The sequence below is a fragment of the Labrus bergylta genome, chromosome 9, assembly GCF_963930695.1.
Source record: "Labrus bergylta chromosome 9, fLabBer1.1, whole genome shotgun sequence".
In the NCBI taxonomy this organism is placed as follows: domain Eukaryota; kingdom Metazoa; phylum Chordata; class Actinopteri; order Labriformes; family Labridae; genus Labrus; species Labrus bergylta.
This window is the reverse complement of record NC_089203.1, coordinates 2,652,092-2,669,570: the sequence shown is the minus strand read 5'-3', so window position 1 is coordinate 2,669,570 and position 17,479 is coordinate 2,652,092.

Sequence of the window (17,479 nt, the reverse complement as noted above, 5' to 3'; positions counted from 1 at the left end):
TCTTTCTGTGAGGGTAAAGTGAACATTTGTGATCAAGTAATTCTCACTTTACAATGAAACGAACAAGAGAAATGATCGTGTGTAAAAGACTTCCATCAAATAACCTACTGTACGTGTACAAATGGCTTAATATTCGTTGATGTACAACTTTTGACAAATATATTTCAAATAACAATTTAATAATATTTATTTTTAGACAGAAATACAACATTTTGCTCAATCCTTTACCACAAACATCTGTTAAATAAATGTCATCTTCAAAATCGGGCTCATTGCAGAGTAACAGCAGAGCAGAGTTCAGCCAGGGGAATTAACTGTAAAATGTAAAATAATATAAAACAATAAAATACAAGCTATGTGCAGTATGAGTGATGGAGAAGATGTAGGCTCACAGCTGTTCAGGATTATGATTAGAAAACATCTTAAAGTATAGAACTGTGAGGGAGTTTGATGTTTTAACTGGCGGGTTTGGATCGGACACAGTATTGGTTTAGCAACTTGAGGTAGACACGCCCTTAAGCATACTGTGATTTATGATCTTTTTATTCTGACAATAATTTACTAAATAAATTTTATGTCGCATTAAAGAAAACTTGAAACAAGAGATAGGCTGTTTCCGAAATCACCCCCCTATTCACTATAGTGCACTATATGGCGGACACGCCTACTGCTTATTAGAAACATGTTCAGCTCTTTTCTTCATATACTTTGGCTTATTTTGCCCCCTGCTGGCCATTACTAGGAATGCAGGTTTAAGGCACTTAACATCATTTTTACATTTTGACCAAGTTGATATACCTTCTGAGTCATTGACCTTTGATCCCTCCTGTCTCTTTTCTTCTATTTATATGGGGAATGTTTCTCCTGTCTCTCTCTCTCTCTCTCCTCCTGCACAGCCTCTCGCCCCTCACACTCATTAAATAGATCTCAGTGGTCATTAAGGTGGCGTGGGCCGAGCCACTGATGAATATATTCAATCTGCGTCACTGTGGATAATATCAAACTGTCAGGGGGAGTCACACCTGCACGGTGCATAGTTATGGACAACCTCTGTATGTGTGTGTGTGTGTGTGTGTGCGCGCAAGTGTGAGGGAGTGTGTTTGTGTGTTGTGAGAGGGAGTGTGTGATTGTCCTGCATATTATTTGTGTGCATGCTCCAATCTTTTGTGTGTGTGTGATGTGTGAGGGCATGGTCATTGAAGGAGGAACACACAGGTTATCACAAGGTCAACATCTCACTGGTTGTCACTGTGAGACTGTGTGTGTGTGTGTGTGTGTGTGTGTGTGTGTGTGTGTTTGGGTGGTGTGTGTGTTTGGGTGGTGTGCGTGTCTGTGTGTGTGTGTTTGGGTGGTAGTGAGAGGAAGGAAGTCTAATTAGAGCATTAATTAAGAGGCGAACAGTTTATTGAATAAATCCTGTGGTCATTAACGGAGCACACAGCAGCCTCCTCCTTCTCCCTCTGCTCTGATGTCACCATGGCAACGCTGATGTACCTGTGGACTTAAAGACGTGGTCTCTCCTCCCAGACAGCAGAAACTCTGAAGGTTTTGATGCCCTAAGTAACTGGTGGTTATTTCAAACGTCCAAATGTTCTTCACATTATTAATGAAACATGTAGGAGAGAGTGGGGGATGACATGCAGCCAGCAGGGTTGTATGTCAGATTCGATCCCACGGCCGCTTTGACAAGTACTTTAGCTCGCAATCCATTCATGGTGCACGCAACATCACCAGTAGGCTATCAAGCACCCAAAGACCCAATGAAATGTTTTATAATACCTTTGAACCAACATCAACCTGGTGTCTGGTGCTCTGTCAGCCAAATGATACTGACTCGCTCATGCTGTTTGACCCTCACTGCCCTCCGTACACCTGCCTTACAGGAAACATTATTCAGAACTGCAAACCTGCTGTTTGACTTGTGATGTTTTCAGCTATAACTGGCTGAGTGCCTGTGTGTGTGTGTGTGTGTGTGTGTGTGTGTGTGTGTGTGTAGTGTATCATGTAGCAGTGCTACAGAGCAGCACCTCTGCTCCTCTAATCCTCTCCGTCTATCCTTCTCTCTGTCTCGGTCTCCATCTATCCGTCCACTTATCTGTCCATCTCTCATCAGGTCATCGTCTCTACTGTTTTGGCCTTCAAACATCGTCCTCTCTCTCTACTGATATCCTCTGACCGTCACCAGCACACGTGCACAGATCAGAAATAGTTTTCAGGAGCCTTTTACTCAATGTCCAGAATGTACAGTCAAATGACCCGTCTCTGGATTATTAAATCAATAAAAATAAATATACCAGCTCTCCTGGATTCTGCAGAACCGTGAATCTCTGCCTGGTACATGGATGTCTATTCATTGTTAACACACTGTCTGTCTGTGTGTCTGTGTGTGTGTCTGTCTGTCTGTCTGTCTGTCTGTGTGTGTGTGTGTGTGTGTGTGTGTATGTCTGTCTGTCTGTCTGTCTGTCTGTCTGTCTGTCTGTCTGTCTGTCTGTCTGTCTGTCTGTCTGTCTGTGTGTGTGTGTGTGTATGTCTGTCTGTCTGTCTGTCTGTCTGTGTGTGTGTGTGTGTATGTCTGTCTGTCTGTCTGTGTGTGTGTGTATGTCTGTCTGTCTGTCTGTCTGTGTGTGTGTGTATGTCTGTCTGTGTGTGTGTCTGTCTGTCTGTCTGTCTGTCTGTGTGTGTGTGTGTGTGTGTGTGTGTGTGTGTGTGTGTGTGTGTGTGTGTGTGTGTGTATGTCTGTCTGTGTGTCTGTCTGTCTGTCTGTCTGTCTGTCTGTGTGTGTGTGTGTGTGTGTGTCCTCTCTCTGCTCTGATAACATCATTTATCTACTCTACAAAGTGCTCTTTCCCTTCACTGCCACAGTCCTGTTCTCTGTTAGTGTGCAGGTCACAGTTTTGTCTTGTAATAAAAGGTCAGATGGAGGGTGTTAATTGGTGTTAATCTAAAGGAAACAACAAGGTTTTAGTTCATATCAAAACAAGGAAACAGTGATATTCAAACCTACATTGTTCGGCAGGTGAGGCTTTAAAAAGTTGTGTTCCTGCCAACATATCGGTTTCTTTCCAAGCAGTGAAACTTGCTTATTCAATCTTTGACTCAAGTGAGATAATCAATTGAACAGGCACTTGTTGAGCAGTAAGCTCTGAAGCCATCGTCTGTCGTTTGATGAGGATATTTACCTGTGGGAGCTATGGGAAACTTCTCGTTAATTCAGGTCTAACCAGCAGATACAGTCATTAATGACTTCCTTTTTTATGTGCTGCATTGTTCACAGTGTGTCAGACTGAATATCTGCAGAAATGTCTTTACTTAAATTTGGACAAAAAGAAGATTTAACATACGACTGGAATCCATTCAGACTGTCTGCTCTGATCAATGGAGGTTAAAGGTGTCCTGTGGCCAATCTGTGCTGTATCGATCAGTTCAATAAATACATAATCGGTCAAGCAGCTTCATATATATCAAACTACAGGTGGACTGAACTGCTCCATATTTATAGGTGGAGGCATTTGATTGGTTGTCCCTACATTTTTTTTACCTTTCTTTCAATTGTGTACCTACCTTATTTAAATGATGTTTGTTAATCTGTTTCTTGATGACCCTGATGAAAGTGTTGCTGGAGCTTTTTGACCTCTTCTAAGCCTTTCACTCTTCATGCACCTTGTCAGTTGGTGAAGTTTGTGCCAGAAAATCCTCCTTTGCTCCATATTTATGAAAACTGTAAATAATGGTCACATATTTTACATTATGAGGTGTTTAAACCAAATATTCTTTAAATGCTGCTACAATGCTAAATTGTTGCCAGACTGACTTAAAAGGAAGAGACTTTTTGGCAACACCTCTGTCATACCAAAAACCTCCAACCGCCCCCCACTCAAATCCACACAGTGGAGGTTAGTGCGAGTGCCGGACAAAATTGTCCTTGGTTTGAGCTGCAATTGCCTGTGGCCTGCATTGTTGTGTTAGCGTGCTAACGTTAGCGCTCTTTAGTTAGCTTGTAGCTTCAGATTGCATGTAAACTAACATTAGATGATCGTGATCTAAAAACTCTTACTAACATCCAAATAATCAGTGAGTATGTTCTTCTTCTTCTCTCTAGTTCTTGACTAAAACAGCTTTTATACACAAGGGGAGGAGCCGGCTGTCCCGTCCATGTAAACACAGCTCTGACAACAACACAGCCAGCAGGACTCGAGCTTCTCCCTCATTGTAGACTGTCATGACTCAGAGACACATTTACACAGGAGAGACTTGGATTTATAATGTATTTATGTGTAAAATGTTGCACATTCCTCCTTTAATATTCAAACTCACATCATCTCCTCTCAGTCTAATCTGAATTATCCATCATAACAGGGACCTTGGTTTGCCAGATTCTCCTCCAGTTATTACAGGTTATTACTGCCAATGAAAATAGAAAAACCCGACTGCTGATTTATCCTCGGGAGCTGCGTGTGCACAGCTCATTTCAATCACAAATGGCAGCATCTTGATTTACACCGGCCACTGTTTTAATAGAGCTAGCCATGGCCAAATTCAAACGAGTCCGATTAATCAACTAAACATTCAATATCTCTCATTCAGCAGGCGGGCGGCGAGCGGACGCCGCTTCTCAATATGAATTTTCCGGGAGATTTCTCTATTGATCGACAGAGGGATGATTTGTGGGATACATTGTGTGGAGATCAATAGGCAGCCGCTCAATAGCTCATGGGGAGAAATGAAGTGTGTTGACATGAAGGCCACAAAGTCAAGGGTGCATGTAGACTCGCAAGGAAGACGCATAATGTTTCCTGCCACGCGAGGACTCGAACCGACAACCTTTCACATGCAAAACTGCAGGCCTACACACAGCTTAAGAGGTTAAATGACGAGAAGAGGCACATAGCAGGTTGGCCAGTGACCTTTACAGCAATCAGACACATGTTTCTACACACACACACGCACGCACACACACACACACACGCACACACACACACACACACACACACACACACACACACACACACACACACACACACACACACATCTTCATATAGTCTATTTCATGTGAGTTCCACTTTGCTGCTCTTTGTAGGGAGATTTCAGTCTTTAGGGGGTTCCAGCGTGTGTGCACTCTTGTATGTGTTTCTCTTTGTTGGTGTGTGTTCAGCGATTCAACCTGCTAGGTTTGGCTTGACTGGGGTGTGTGCGCGCGCGCGTGTGTGTGTGTGTGTTCGTGTGAAATAACTGTGAGGTTAGAGCAGTGTCAAAGCCAAGCGGATGATGAATGGTGTTAGTTTAGTCTGTCATTACAGACTAGTGTTTTATGTAGGGGTCAACTCTAATGGAGGAGAGGACAGGAGAGGAGAGGAGAGGAGAGGAGAGGAGGGGAGGGGAGGGGAGGGGAGGGGAGAGGTTTTTGGTTTTCAAAATACCTTTTATTTTACCACTACCTGGAGAAAATTATAACACTGTCACATCATCACTCAGATCAAGAGAAGGAAATAAATAAATAAATAAAAAATAAAACAAGTGCAACAAAAATCACAACATCAACAAAAACAACATTTACTGCATCAAAAATGAATAATCAGCTCTCCATCCCCACCCACAGAGCACAAAGCTTCTTCCACAGCCCATACACTATTAAAGTCTTGCACATTGTCCATCATTTGATAATAGGCAAATTCTACCTTCAGTCTGGCCTTCAAAAGTCCCTCCAGAACCAGCACCGGTTCCACACAGCCAGTACCCTGAGCTCGGTTCTTGCGTGTAAGCCAAATGGCCAACTTAGCCGAGCCAGATAAAAAGTTCATCAGTGTATGTACAGTCTTTTTCTTTGCAGAATACTTTGGCCCAAAAACAAACAATGCATAAGAGAAATCCTCCCCGAGAGCTTCAAACAAGCTTTTCATAAGGACAAACAAGAGTGAGAGCCTGGGACACTCAACAAACAGATGAGACAAAGTTTCAGTTAGTGAACAAAACAAACACTCCTCTCCCACCCCTTGATCAATGTGCGCTCTGTATCTGTTCGTGGCTATAACCCCATGCACAACTCTCCACTGGAGATCTGCTGTTCTCTTCTCAACAGGCAGTTTGTACAGGGACCGCCAGCTGCCTTTCGGGGAAACCTCCGGGCCAAAAAACTCGATCCACCTCGACTCTTTCACTCCCGACAGACCACGAAGATGTAGGACCTTAACACAGGACTGATAGAGTGCCTTTTTCCCTGCATCCTGGAACTTTCCCAGAACAGGAGTACTAAAGGACAGCAGTCCACCTCCTCCTTCCTGCCACTCCCCGACATCTGGGGTAACAGACAAAGATGGGAAGCTGTATTCGCCCTCTTCACTCCACTGCTCACACAGATTCTCAATATTTAGAAATGTCACAAGTTTTACTGGAAGTGCAGCAAAGACTTCCTCCACCACTCTTTCCACCACCCGGCTGGAGGTGATATTGGTCCTTTCTTTGAGGGCGTCCAGGGTCAGTCTTACCAGGTGACCCAGTTTTGTGCAGCCTGCCTCTCTGAAACTGGCCCGGAGACTGGCTGACTGCAAAGTTGGAGTCCTTATGAAATCATTAAAAAATAACGGTTCCTCAAAGATCCACATTCCCAGACTCTCAGTTTTTTCCCTTTTGAATGTGTACATTTTCCATGCCTGCATTACAGACATATAAAAGGATGTTAATCCAGTGAGATCCACCTCCTCAAGCTTTAACAGAAAGAGCTGCTTAGTGTACCCCAGCCGTCCAGCTCTCCTCAGCAGCAGACGAGCGATGTCCATCCAGCTGGGACCACAAGTGAAAAGGAGTCTCTGTGCAGTCTGGAGTCTGAATGAGGCAATTTTTGACTGAATGTCTATAAGTCCATGTCCCCCTTCAGCCACCGGCAGGTAGAGGACTGCCGCCTGGACCCAGTGTTTGCCTGACCAGAAGAAGTCCAGGATGGCCCTTTGAATGTCCTCCACCAGCCCTCTTGGAGGTGTCAAAGCCACAAGTCTGTGCCAGAGAGTCGAGGCAACCAAGTTATTGACCACCAGAACTCTTCCCCTATACGACAACTGGGGTAGCAACCATTTCCATTTAGACAACCGAGCGCACACTTTCTCCCTAACTCCCTCCCAGTTTTTACTTTTAAAGCCCTCGGTACCCAAATAAACCCCCAACACCTTCAACCCCTCCCTCCCCCACTCAAGTCCACCCGGCAGACTGGGCACTGCCTGGTCCCTCCACTCTCCCACCAGTAAGGCACCACTTTTTTCCCAGTTCACCCGTGCAGCTGTTGCCCTTTCATACAGGGACAGGGTGTCCCGCAGACACCGAACGTCCCCCTGATTGGAGATGAAGATGTTTACATCATCAGCATAGGCAGAAATTGTAGGGGGACATTCAATGCTACAGGCCGCGGGCAAAGAAAGCCCGCTGAGCCGGTCCCTCAACCTGCACAGCAAGGGCTCAATAGCCAAGCTGTACAGCTGGCCGGAGATTGGACAACCTTGTCTGATCCCTCGCCGTACAGGGATTGGCCGACTCAACCCCGCCCCCATCTTCACCAAACACTGTGCATCCTGATACAACAAACCAACTAATGACACAAAACCATCCCCAAAACCAAAAGACCTCAGTGCAGAAAACAAATACGAGTGATCCACCCTGTCAAACGCCTTCTCTTGATCCAGAGACACAATGCCAACATTTAGATTATAGATTTTACACACATCAATGACATCTCTGATAAGAAAAACATTATCCATGATTGTCCGGTCTGGAACACAGTAACTCTGGTCTTTATGGACCACACTTCCCAGAACGTCCTTTAGTCTGTTCGATAAAGCTCTGGAGAGGATCTTGTAGTCCGCACAAAGCAAAGCAACCGGCCTCCAGTTTTTTAACAATGCCAGGTCACCTTTCTTGGGGAGCAAGGAAAGAACTGCTCTCTTACAAGAACCAGGAAGAGACCCGGTCCTGCAACACTCCATTAAAACACTATGCAGGTCAGACCCAAGAATATTCCAGAACCTCTTAAAAAAGTCTGTGGACAACCCATCTATTCCAGGTGCTCTTCCTGTTGCCATCTGAGTGACAGCAGCAGTGAGCTCCTCCAGAGACAGCTCCCCTTCCAGAAGAGACCTCTCCTCCACACTGAGCTGAGGGAGACCCTCCAGGAGCTCCCTGCGACACTCCTGGCTGCAACTCTCTGCTCCAAACAGATCCTCATAGAACTGCATGGCGTGACTGCTCATTTCCTTTGGATCAGCTGTTATTCGACCTCCTGGCAGTTTCAGACAAGTCAGCAGCTTTTTTTGAGCCACAGATCTCTCAAGATTGAAAAAGAAAGACGTTGGGGCATCCATGTCTTTGAGTTGAAGGAAACGACTCCGCACAAGAGCTCCCTTCACCCTCTCCTGCAGGAAAGAGCTCAACTCCATACGTTTCTCCTTCAGCAGGGTACCAGTGGTGGGATCCACACTCCCATTTAACCCCTCCTCAAGGTTCTTAATGCTGTCCTCAAGATTTTTAATGACTGTTTTTAATCTAGCAGAAGAGTGTGACGTGTACTGCTGACAAAAAACACGAATCTGAGCTTTACCAACCTCCCACCAAAGCTTCAAAGAATCAAACTCAACTTTTCTTAATTGCCACTGATCCCAAAAACACCCAAAGTTTTTACAGAAAACATTGTCCAGTAGAAGCTTGTTATTAAAATGCCAGAAGGACTTAGCCCTTTCACCTGGTGAAATAATCAGCTCCACACTAACAAAATGGTGATCAGTGAAGCCGACAGGCAGAATATTACAATGAATTAATCTGGGGTTGAGAGTTCTGGAGATGTAAACCCTGTCCAGTCTAGCTGCACACACCCTGTTACTGTTAACCCTGACCCATGTATACTGTCTGGATTGTGGATGTTTCACTCTAAATGTGTCCAACAAATCCAGGTGAGAGATGACAGTGTTTAAAGTCTGGGATGAATGTGGATGTGGCTCCTCTCCTATTCTATCCACGGTGAAATCAAGTGTGCAGTTAAAATCACCACCAAGAATGATCTGATCCTGATTATAGATCAGTAACTCCTTTTGGAGGCGGGTATAGAAAGCTACCCTTTCAGCTCCATTATTTGGAGCATAAATATTAGTGAAGCAGAAAACAGTGTCCTCTATTTCTGCTCTTACAATTAAAAGCCTTCCCTTTACAATTTCAGCACAAGAGACGATCTTTACATTTGCAGATGCTCTAAACAAAATGGCTACTCCTGCACTAAGGTTGGTGCCATGGCTAAGGTAGTTAGAGCCCTCCCACCATAAACCCCAATCTGTCTCATCTGATGGTGTGGTATGAGTCTCTTGTAAAAACAAGATATCAATGTTTTTCTGAGTTGAGATCTCAGAGATAAGGCCCCTTTTCTGTCTGTCCCTCCCACCATTAATGTTAAGAGATCCTATCTTAAGACTCCTCATAGAAAGATCAGAGAGAAAGAACAGATAAGTAGACACAAACAGGGAGCAGTAGAAGAAGAAAAACACCTTGTGATGCATGATCATTTCTTTGTCTTCTTCACACTCTTACGTCCAACTTTCCTCAGTGCGGTGATGTGCTTTTTAAGACGGAACCGTTTTTTCGCGTCCAGGAGGTCAAACCCAACCTGTCTTTTCAGTATGCTGACTGACTTTATGAACTTTTCAGTATCACTAAAGTAGTCACTGATTTTTACTGATTTGTTGTACGTTTCATCCATAAATTGATTGATTGACTCTAAAGAATAAAGACCAGAGCCACTATTTGGCAAATCAGCAATGGATGCATTGTCTGACTCATAATCTTCATCCATGTCCTCTCCTTCACATGATGCCTGGCTACAACACACTGTCTTACCTTCCTTCAATGAAACATCTACAACTGCAGAACTTGTGGAATCTTCAGTTTTATCATTATCTACAGTCTGTGATTTTTCTGTAGCCTGAGAGCTGGTCGAAGCCACCTCTACCTCAGCCACGGCCTCAGCACAAGGCGCAGGCGCGGACGCGGCCTCTGCCGCAGGCACGGACGCGGACGCGGCCCCTGCCCCAGGCACGGGCACGGACGCGGCCCCCGTCCCAAGCGCGGATGCGGACGCGGCCTCCGCCCCAGGCACGGGCACGGACGCGGCCCCCGTCCCAGGCACGGACGCGGACGCGGACGCGGCCTCCGCTCCAGGCACGGGCGCGGACGCGGCCTCCGCCCCAAGCGCGGACGCGGACGCGGCCCCCGCCACATGCGCCACACTAACAGAGCCGCCCGCGTCAGCGGCAGCACTAGCCGCCTCCTGCTGTCTGTGCGGACACGCAAAACGTTTGTGTCCCACATCACCACACTCAAAACACTTCAGTTGTCCCGAGCTCGCATACACCATATAAGAAGCGTCACCGTGTTTCACTCTAAAGGAAACCTCCAGAGTCTGTGTGGGCGAATCCAAAAACATGAACACCTGACGCCGCAAAGATTGAACATGTTTCAGTTTGGGATCTTTACACCCTAGACTCACAGTTTTGAAACCACTCGCAAACTTCCCAAACCTGCGGAGTTCATTCTCTAACAAGTTGTTAGAAATAAACGGCGGAACACCGGATACGGTGATCCGCGTAGAGGGAACCGACAACGGGGAAACCTGCACAAACAAATCCCTAATGAACACACCACTCTCAATCAGCTGATACACAAGAGGCTCACTCTTCAGAAAAACAACCACAGCCTTGTTCATTCGGGATGCATACAAGAGTTTCTCATGGCCTACCTGTTCACCTGCAGCTAACAGAACCTCCTCCACGGTGACAGTACCGTTCGGAGGGACTATCCGAACTCCCTGTCGGAGAGTCGGAGGTGGCGTCTCAGCAGACGCCATTCCTCCCTCCAACCCCTCCAACGATCTGTCTTACACAGCCAACAACACTCAATACAAATATGAAAACAATCTGACCTGATCGTGCACTTTGAAAACAGTAGAAAGGATAGCAAACAATTCAATCTCCGCGCCACTCGCAACACCACCACCGTCACTCACACTCACACTCACACTCACCGGAAACCGGAAACCGGAAACGGAAACGGAAACGGAGAGGAGAGGAGAGAGGGAAGGAGAGGAGAGGAGAGGAGAGGAGAGGTGGAAGCCACATACTTTTATTCTTTTTTAATCAAACATTTTTTTTATCAAACTTTTTAAACATTATTTAGGTCTTATCCACAAATGGATTTTGCAACTGCTAAATCCGTGCAAATGAGAGAAAAAGATAGCGTGATGTCCATGAAGAACTTACAAAGGGTGAGATACACACAAACTGCTCTTCCAAGCAGACAGCATCATGGGTATGCTTGTCCCATCTGCATCTATGTAAATTAAATGTAAAATAAATTGTTAAACAATTATCACAAAATTCACACTTTCTTAGGCAAACAAGCCTTGTTGAAAACACCTTTTTACTTAAATCCAAATGTACTATGGGAGGTACAGTGCCCTCTGTTTTTAGGCCCCTCTCCTTAAGAATCATCGACCAATCAGGGTCCAGGATTTTAACGATAGCTCTGTTTTATTTTTTTGCTGTTGTTGTTTTTGTTTGTCTCTTTCTTTTGTACATAGAATTATTTTGTACATAGAACGAACTCTGTCGAAGTCATATTTGTGAGCATACCTGGCCAAAAAAGCTGAATCTGATTCTTTCCCTCCCACTTTCCAAGCCCAACACAGTTTCAGCAGAGGGCTGTTCAACATGAGTCTTGTTCTGCTCTAGGTTTCTAACTGTTTAAGAAGTTTGTTACTAAGTTTCTGTCACTCTGGTAAATGTTCCCAAGTGCTTCACTCGTGCTGGATTAATGTCAGCTCTCTGTAAATAAGCCAGCAGGGACATGGGTTGGGAAACTGGAGGAGGGTTTGCTGTTTCAAGTTTGTAAGGACCAAGAATGGAATTTGGTCTGGTTGCTTGAGGGGGCTGCCTCAGGTACATTTCCTGAGGCAGAACTGCACCCTCTCCAAGAATGCATGGGTGTAGGTCCTGTTTGTGTGTTCAGTCCTATATGTGTGTGTTAAGCATTTCTTACAGTAACAAAAACCAGTAAAGTCTAGACCTGCTCTTTCTGTAATGTGTCTTGGGATTACATTTCCTATGAATCTGCTCAATACAAATAAAGACTTAAATAATGAACTGATTTCAAGCCCTGGTGCGCCACCTGCTGGACATACAAAGAGCGCAGTTTATGGCACGAATGTGCCATAAACTGCTAAGTCTATGGAAGGGTTCTTTGATGCATGACAACGTTCCTCTCGTCCTGACTAAAACACCTTGTACTTTTTTAAGTCTTCTGGATCTTAACAAATATAAATGTTGAAAGGCGGAAGAGCAGAGCGAGACAAGCCACTGAGGGTTGATGGAGAGACAAAGAGAGAGAGAGAGAGAGAGAGAGAGAGGAAGAGGAAGAGGAAGGGTGGTTAAAGGACATTCTCCCTGTGGTCACTTTGGGTGATGGGGCATGACTGACCCCAACCACATACACACACACACGTCCTGTCAGGGATTGGAAGGGTGCTGCTGGGACAGGCAGGATGTTTTAGTAATCTCCACCAATCAGCTGCCTGCTAGTCTGTGTAATAAAGAGAGAGAAAGAGAGAGGAGGGAAAGGGAGGGATTTGCTCTAGTTGTTTTAAATTACAGCTTGCACTCTCGAGGTGAATAATCCCTCACCCACACACTTTATTCACCGACACACACAAACACACACACACACACACACACACACACACACACACACACACAGAATAGCCAGTGAACACTGTATCAGCCACCTTGGAAGCGAGCAGCCATAGTGAGTCAGATTCATGGACGACGACAGGGTCCTGCTGGCTGACCAACCTTGTTATTAAGTCCGGGTGGCCGAACACGAGCAGGAGCAGGAACACAGATTAAAGTGGCCCCTCAGCAGCCTGTCAGTGCGCCGCCTGTTTCACTCCAGGCCACACCAGGTGACACCTCTGTGTGAAGCAGGTGAAGAACAACAAGTATTTATTTCAAGCAGCACTCGGGGGATGCATGTTCCGAACATGCATGAGACCTGGGACCTGCTCAGTGCAGCTTTCATCATGAGCTGTCGAGCTCCAAGGCAACTCAGAAACAGCTGATGATGATGAGGATACATTAACTTATCCTTAAACTGGGGATGTATCCATTAAAATGACCTCCTAACTCTTTGTATCTGTTTCTCTAATGAGCTATGTATTTGATGTATTTAACTTGTTGTAGGTTATGTAGTTTCCGAGTTGTTCCGACTTGAGCAGGTGTTCAAGTGCATTTTACAACTCGGAAACTTGTTTTTCTGATTTGTCCGACACCACATGAATGCAGCAAAAGACTGCGGCTTGATTTTCTACCCACCTGTATTTATAATCAGTACAAAGGTACAAAGAACACATTTTCAAACAAAAAAGATTAACTTAAAGAACAAATGAACAAAGCGCAACTAAAAATCTAAATGAATAGAAAGAAAACAATAAAACAAGAAAAGTCAGAGGTTTAATCTGGAATCAAATCATGTAGAGTTTTATCTCTTAAGCTGTTTTAGTTTTAATTTAAGTGTTTTTAAAGTCATTAACTCATTCATGAAGACACAAAAACTGGGTTTAACTTCAACAGAAAGAAACTAAATTTATGTTTGTATTGTTGTAATGAGGGAATTGTGTAATTATTCTTTCTTTTTTTATAACAACAAATACTTTTCCCCCAGTATTAATATTAGTATTAATTCACTGCAGGGGTTAAAAACACAGCACTCGTCTCCTTTCCATTGCAAATTCATGGAGTAATTTGCAATGCAATACAGCCTGATTTGTATAATCTTCTCAGAACTTCAGGGAGCAGTGGAAACACTGACAACTATGTGCGACAGGAAGACAGGGACATGCAGAAGTGACATGGTGTGAATGCAGTGAGAGAGAGAGATAGAGACAGAGAGAGAAAGACAGAGGGAGATGGGAGCTCAAGGGGCCAGTTTCTCTGGCAGTCTAAGCCTATCAGCATAATTAGGTGATGGTGTATATCTGTGACAGCCCTAACTATAAGATTTATCAAAAAGGAAAGTCTATTCTATTTTAAGTCTATTCAACAAAGCACAGAGTGTGTTTGCCTCACGGACAATGACTGGTAGAATGAGAGGGACCTGATAACTGAAAGCTCTACCTCCCACAGTACATTTAGAGATGGTAGGTACCACGAGCAGGCCTTAAAACTGAAGGCTCTACCTCCCATAATACATTTAGAGATGGTAGGTACCACGAGCAGGCCTGATAACTGAAGGCTCTACCTCCCATAGTACATTTCCAGACTGTGGGTACCACGAGCAGACCTGATAACTGAAGGCTCTACCTACCAAAATACATGTAGAGACTGTAGGTACCACGAGCAGGCCTGATAACAGGAAGGCTCTACCTCCCATAGTACATTTAGAGACCGTAGGTAAACGAACAGGCCTGATAACTGAAGGCTCTACCTCCCATAGTACTTTTAGAGTCCGTAGGTACCACGAGCAGACCTGATTACTGAAGGCTCTGCCTTCCATAGTACATTTAGAGTCCTTAGGTACCACGAGCAGACCTGATAACTGAAGGCTCTACCTCCCAAAGTACATTTTCAGACTGTAGGTACCACAAGCAGGTCTGATAATTGAAGGCTCTACCTCCCATAGTACATTTAGAGTCCGTAGGTACTTGAGCAGACCTGATAACTGAAGCCTCTACCTCCCATAGTACAGTAAGAGACTGTAGGTACAACAAGCAGGCCTGATAACTGAAGACTCTACCTCCCATAGTACATTTAGAGATCGTAGGTAAACGAACAGGCCTGATAACTGAAGGCTCTACCGCCCATAGTACATTTAGAGTCCGTAGGTACCACGAGCAGACCTGATAACTGAAGGCTCTACCTCCCATAGTACATTTTCAGACTGTAGGTACCACGAGCAGGCCTCATAACTGAAGGCTCTACCTCCCGTAGTACATTTAGAGACCTTAGGTACCACGGGCAGGCCTGATAACTGAAGCCTCTACCTCCCATAGTACAGTAAGAGACTGTAGGTACAACGAGCAGGCCTGATAACTGAAGGCTCTACCTCCAACATTACGTTTAGAGATTGTACGAACCATGAGCAGGCCGGATAACTGTAGGATCTACCTCCCATAGTACATTTAGAGACCGTAGGTAAACGAGCAGGCCTGATAATTGAAGGCTCTACCTCCCATAGTACATTTAGAGACTGTAGGTAAACGAACAGGCCTGATAACTGAAGGCTCTACCTCCCATATTACGTTTAGAGATTGTAAGAACCATGAGCAGGCCGGATAACTGTAGGATCTACCTCCCATAGTATATTTAGAGGCCGTAGGTAAACGAGCAGGCCTGATAATTGAAGGCTTTACCTCCCATAGTACTTTTAGAGACTGTAGGTACTTGAGCAGACCTGATAACTGAAGCCTCTACCTTCCATAGTACATTTAGAGACCGTAGGTACCACGGACAGGCCTGATAACTGTAGGATCTACCTCCCATAGTACATTTAGAGACTGTAGGTACTTGAGCAGACCTGATAACTGAAGCCTCTACCTCCCATAGTACAGTAAGAGACTGTAGGTACAACGAGCAGGCCTGATAACTGAAGGCTCTACCTCCCATATTACGTTTAGAGATTGTAAGAAACATGGGCAGGCCGGATAACTGTAGGATCTACCTCCCATAGTACATTTAGAGACCGTAGGTAAACGAGCAGGCCTGATAATTGAAGGCTCTACCTCCCATAGTATATTTAGAGACTGTAGGTAAACGAACAGGCCTGATAACTGAAGCCTCTACCTCCCATAGTACATTTAGAGACTGTAGGTACTTGAGCAGACCTGATAACTGAAGCCTCTACCTCCCATAGTACATTTAGAGACCGTAGGTACCACGGACAGGCCTGATAACTGTAGGATCTACCTCCCATAGTACATTTAGAGACTGTAGGTACCACGAGCAGGCCTTAAAACCGAAGGCTCTACATCCCATAGTACATTTAGAGACTGTAGGTACAACGAGCAGGCCTGATAACTGAAGGCTCTACCTCCCATATTACGTTTAGAGATTGTAAGAACCATGAGCAGGCCGGATAACTGTAGGATCTACCTCCCATAGTACATTTAGAGACCGTAGATACCACGAGCAGGCCTGATAGCTGAAGGCTCTACCTCCCATAGTACATTTAGAGACTGTAAGCACCACAAGCAGGCCTGATAGCTGAAGGCTCTACCTCCCATAGTACATTTAGAGACTGTATTTACCACGAGCAGGCCTGATAACTGAATGCGCTACCTCACATATTACATTTAGAGACCATAGGTACCACGAGCAGGCCGGATAACTGAAAGCTCTACCTCCCATAGTACAGTTAGAGACCATAGATACCACGAGTAGGCCTGAAAACTGAAGGCTCTACATCCCATAGTACATTTAGAGACTGTAGGTACATAGAGCAGGCCTGATAACTGAAGGCTCTACCTCCCATAGTACATTTAGAGACCGTATATACCATAAGCAGGCCTGATAGCCGAAGACTCTACCTCCCATAGTATATTATTATTATTTAGAGACCGTAGGTACCACAGGCAGGCCTGATAACTGAATGCTCTACCTCACATATTACATTTAGAGACCGTAAGTACCACGAGCAGGCCTAATAACTGAAAGTTCTACCTCCCATAGTACAGTTAGAGACCGTAGGTACCACGAGCAGGCCTGAAAACTGAAGGCTCTACATCCCATAGTACATTTAGAGACTGTAGGTATATAGAGCAGGCCTGATAACTGAAGGCTCTACCTCCCATAGTACAGTTAGATACTGTAGGTACCACGAGCAGGCCTTAAAACTGAAGGCTCTACATCCCATAGTACATTTAGAGACTGTAGGTACATAGAGCAGGTCTGATAACTGAATGCTCTACCTCCCATAGTACAGTAAGAGACTGTAGGTACAACGAGCAGGCCTGATAACTGAAGGCTCTACCTCCCATATTACATTTAGAGATTGTAAGAAACATGAGCAGGCCGGATAACTGTAGGATCTACCTCCCATATTACATTTAGAGATTGTAAGAACCATGAGCAGGCCGGATAACTGTAGGATCTACCTCCCATAGTACATTTAGAGACCGTAGGTAAACGAGCAGGCCTGATAATTGAAGGCTCTACCTCCCATAGTACATTTAGAGACTGTAGGTAAACGAACAGGCCTGATAACTGAAGGCTCTACCTCCCATATTACGTTTAGAGATTGTAAGAACCATGAGCAGGCCGGATAACTGTAGGATCTACCTCCCATAGTATATTTAGAGGCCGTAGGTAAACGAGCAGGCCTGATAATTGAAGGCTTTACCTCCCATAGTACTTTTAGAGACTGTAGGTACTTGAGCAGACCTGATAACTGAAGCCTCTACCTTCCATAGTAC